Source organism: Lygodium microphyllum, chromosome 16 (genome assembly GCF_053477565.2).
Source record: "Lygodium microphyllum isolate KBCC chromosome 16, Lygodium_microphyllum_v1.1.10, whole genome shotgun sequence".
Classification (NCBI taxonomy): Eukaryota; Viridiplantae; Streptophyta; class Polypodiopsida; order Schizaeales; family Lygodiaceae; genus Lygodium; species Lygodium microphyllum.
The window spans coordinates 66,450,668-66,455,829 of record NC_141150.1 but is presented as its reverse complement, the minus strand read 5'-3'; positions in this window follow the sequence as shown (position 1 = coordinate 66,455,829).

Below are 5,162 nucleotides of genomic sequence, written 5' to 3'. Positions count from 1 at the left end.
ACTCCTACTTTCTACAACTTTCAATCGGTTCAAAACATTCGGATGGATGTGTGCATTAGTAGAAAGATACATTTTCAGCAAAGGTTGGTCTTCTATTTTGGAGTTGAGAGGTTGAGAGAGATCTTGTTCTCCCCTGATCCCATAATACTCCCTATTTTGGATTATAACATCTCCTTTATTGTACACATATTCATTCTACTCTAACTGTATCCCATGAACCATAGGGATTTGTATGGACCTATCTGTCCACTTGCTAGACAAACCGTGTATATAATCGTTAGCACAAAGATCAGGTTTCAAAATATTATAAGGGGCTTATTCGGCCCTCGTCGTCTTGCTGAGATTAATGCATCTGTAAATCCATTTATTTTACCCTTAATAAGATATGACTTAGGCCTAGACGTGTTCATCTTTATTTTGTATTGAGCTAGATCAACATCTTCCTATCATGGCTTTTCCAAGTTTTTTTGGGGACAAAGGGGAGAAATCTCTGGACTTTTCGGATGACTTAGAAATGGTCTTCCTAGTCACAGGCCGGGATGACGAAGCAACCAAAGTACGAGCCTTCCCTTTAGTTCTAAAGGGTGATGCTCGAGTGTGGTATCAAGCTCTCTCAGAGGCTACAAGGGGTAATTGGGAGGATGTCAAGACCGCATTCATACACAAGTACCAAGATATAGAGCCACCTGAAGATATTTGGAGACAGCTCTTAGATCTTCGCCAAACCGTAGCAGGGGAGTACCAAGCTTATGAAGGCATGTTTATAAAATTGTGGGATAAATGGACAACCTCCTTAGCCGAGGGAGAAATGTTGAGATGGCAAGCTCAACACATGTGGACATGGATGATGGACCGCCTGGTTAGATGGGTCCACACGTCTACACTTAGCACGTCGGTGGTCATTATGACTCTCACATGGCCACTGACTCATTACTTATTATATTCAGGTTGTTACACCTATTTACAACTGGCATAGTTATAGCGCCAGTCGACTAGTGTATTCGGTTATGCATTGTTTGACTTAGTAGGCCACTTTCCTTTTATGTTGTATCTTATCTATACTTTGTGTACATTGTGAAGTGTGTGGAAGAAGAAGAAGAAATCAGCAAGAAAACGTTTTGGCCTCCATCTCTCTTCTTGTCTCTTGAGTGAGCTTCTCCTTGTGCATTCTGTGTGTGTTCGGCGCAGCATCTTGAGCAACCCCCTCCACCACGCGATTCTTGACATGGTATCAGAGCTGCGCCATTGAGAGAGGCTGATTTTCGAAGGTTGAAGTGAAGGAGAAGAAGCAAGGTTCGAGCAAGCAAGCTATGGGTAAGAATCTCTCCCATTCTTCCACTCCTTCTCTTGGATAGTGCCTGTGGAGGCACCGGAAGCAGGGCAGAGCAAAAATCTCAGATTGCAGTGAGATTTGGTGTGCGCGAAGAGCGCTGTATATTCTGCAGAAAGCCCTTTAGGGATTGCCCGCAGAGATTTTGGGCATTTGAGGCCGTTTCAGGGCCCGCTTTAGAGCCGCAAGGTTGCGGACAGTAGTTTCGGGGTACACTGTGACTTTAACTGTATTGACCGAACGTGGATGCGCAGGTTACAGATTCCAGATCTGTAAGTTCAAAGGTGTTTATCAGTGAGTAAACACAAGGTTTATCTGCAAACTGGTTGCAGATTGCATGTATTGTTGAGCAGACAGTAAAAAAGGCTGTCTAGTGTATTGCTGTGCACTACAGGTCAAGGGTTGCAGAAGATTTGCTTGCTGTTTGGTATTAGTTTTGTGATAATGGCAGAGAACAGTGGAAGCCCCATCATTGAGAAGCTCGACAAGAACAACTACCCATCATGGAAGTTTCGTGTCACGAACTTCCTTATTGGAAAAGGCCTCTACGAGTTCGTTTCAGGTGAAGAAAAGGAGCCGGAGGTGAGTGATCCTCCAACTGCAGAAGAGACAAAGGCACGAAAGGAATGGAATGCAAAAGACAAGAAGGTCATGTATTGGTTGTCTGTAGTAATTGACAATAACATGCTGGGACACATTAGAAATGCAGAGAATGCATATGCAGCTTGGACCATACTTGAAAGTATGTTTTCTGTAAATACAAAGGCACGAAAGATTCAACTCAAGCAAGAGTTGAATACATTGAAGAAAGGGAAGATGTCTATCAATGAGTATGCACTGAAAGTAAGAAGCATTGCAGATGCATTGGCAGCGATTGATGCAATGCCCGATGATGATGATTTGGTGTCGTCTACCTTGGGTGGACTTAACAATGAAAAGGCTTGGAAGTCTTTTGTAACTTCCGTATATGTCAGAAAGCCATTTCCAGATTTCGATGAATTGGTCTCCCTTATGATCACTGAAGAGATCAACATGCAGAGTGAGACATCTGAAAGAAGTGGTGAACAGGTCCAAGCTTTCTACTCCAGTTCAGGAAGGGGACGTGGCAGGTTCTCTTCAAGAGGCCGTGGTACAGGACGTGGTAGTGACAACCAGCAAAACAGATTGAATCAGCAATTTGGCGATATGCAGGTTTCAGGAGGTCGTGGTAACTTTAGAGGCAGGGGGAGCTTTAGAGGAAGAGGTGGATGGCAGAACAGAGGTTCTAACAACTCTGGTATTGTGTGCCACTACTGTGGCAAAACAGGTCATATTGCAGCCCAATGTTATGCTAAGAGAGATGATATCCGCAGTGGTAAGTTGCAGCAAGGAAACTATGCATCGTCTTCACGACAGAATGAAGACAAAAATGAACGTTTGTTCGTTATGCAGCATATGCTGAATGCTGTTACAGGAAAGGGAACACATGAAGATGTTTGGTATGTTGATTCAGGTGCATCCAATCATATGACCAGCCATGCAGAATGGTTTGGAGAGATGCAGGATTTGCAGAATGCAGGTTATGTGCAGACGGGTGATGACTCATGCCACCCAATTTCACACATTGGAAAAGTTCCCTTGTCCTTGCATGATGGTAAGACAAAGAGTCTTTCAGATGTATTACATGTACCATCTATTACAAAGAACTTGGTGTCAGTCGGTCAAATGGTAGAGCAAGGGCTGCAAGTCAGATTTAATGCAAAGGGCTGCTTTGTAGAAGACTTCAATGACAAGTGCAGGTTGGTAGCAAAGGGAAGTAGAGTTGGACGTATGTTCACTCTAGATGCTGGAATTCCTACTATGAATGCGGCTATGTATGCCAAAGGAAAAGGTGTTGTTGCAGACATTGAAATTTGGCACAAACGCATTGGACATGCAAATGTACAAAGGCTGAAATTAATGCAGTCCAAAGGGTTGGTTACAGGTTTGCCTACATTTAAAGTTGCAGAATTTCAGAAGGTATGTGAAGCATGTCAGTTTGGTAAGCAGGCAAGACAACCCTTTTCACATGACAGAGATGTAAGCAGAAATATCCTTGATGTTGTGCATACAGACATTTGGGGGCCTACACAAAATGTATCTCTTGGAGGCAGTTCATACTTTGTCACATTCATTGATGATTGTTCTAGAAAGCTGTGGGTATATTTTATGAAGGAAAAGAGTGAAGCTTTTGAGCACTTTAGAACTTTCAAGGCTGCAGTTGAAAGAGAAACAGGCTTGAAAGTAAAGTGCCTGAGGTCAGATGGAGGGGGAGAGTACCTCTCAAATGAGTTCTGTGATTTTCTGAGGTCTCATGGGATAAAGAGACAGTTCACATGCAGGTATACCCCACAGCAAAATGGGGTTGCAGAAAGGAAAAACAGGCATATTGCAGAAGTTGCACGCGCCTTGATGGCTGAAAAGAATATGCCTAAGCATTTTTGGTCTGAGGCTGTTCATACTGTTGTTTATATTATGAACAGAACTCCCACAGCTGCAGTTCATGGTATGACCCCCGAAGAATGTTTTACAGGTAAGAAGCCTGATGTTTCACACTTGAAAGTATTTGGTTGCATTGCGTATGTTCATGTGCCAGATGAGTTGCGGAAGAAACTGGATCCAAAGGCTGAAAAGTGTATCTTTATTGGATACTCTTTAGAGCAAAAAGGGTATCGCTGTTACAACCCTATCACATGTAAGTTCAGAGTGAGCAGGGATGTCATCTTTGATGAAATGAGCAGTTGGTATGCATCTAGTGGTGATGCATTGGATGTTGATGATGATCATGACACTCATGTGCAGGCTGAAAGGCAAGAATCACGGACTCTTAGTGGACCAGAGACATCATCTGGTAGTCCTTGGTCTGGGAGACTAAGGAGTACCTCTACATCTTCGAGTGCATCTAGTAGCACTACAGGTAAAGACAAAGGAAAGAATAAAGTGTCAGAAGGCATTGATGCAGTTCTTGATGGAGACTCCAGTGGCTCAGAGAGCTTGGATGATGAGCTTGGCATTCCTTCAGTGAGGACTCCAGGTGTGCAAAGAGCACGTGTTAATGCAAAGACTCCATTGAGTGATCCAGTGGTACGCAGGTCTAGCAGGGTGAGATACCCTGTTAAAAGATTTGGTTTTGAGGGTTATGCAGCTCACCATTATGCTTATATGGTGAAACTAGTTGAGGATGTTGAGCCCACATGTTTTGAGGAGGCTGTTGGTCATGCTCATTGGGATGCAGCAATGGATGAGGAGATGGCTGCATTAGAGGCTAATAAGACTTGGGATCTAGTATCATTGCCGAAGGGAAAGAAAGCTATTGGATGTAAGTGGGTTTATAAGATTAAGCACAATGCAGATGGTTCTATTAGCAGGTACAAAGCTAGGCTGGTTGCAAAAGGCTATGCCCAAACATATGGCATAGATTATGATGAAACCTTCAGTCCAGTTGCTAGGATGGCAACTGTCAGATGTGTGATTGCTTTGGCAGCAGCCAAAGGTTGGAGGTTGCAGCAAATGGATGTAAAGAATGCCTTCTTGCATGGTGATTTGCAGGAAGAAGTGTATATGGATCAGCCAGCAGGTTATGAAGATTTAGAGCATCCCACGTATGTGTGCAGGTTGAAGAAGGCACTCTATGGGCTCAAGCAAGCACCAAAAGCATGGTCTGACAAGATCAGAGAGTATCTTGTCAATATTGGCTTTTATGTTTCTGATGCTGATCACTCACTTTATGTGAGAAAGGGAGATGCAGGTTTGGTCATCATAGTCATCTATGTGGATGACTTGATTATTACAGGTGATAGTGATAGTGGGATTG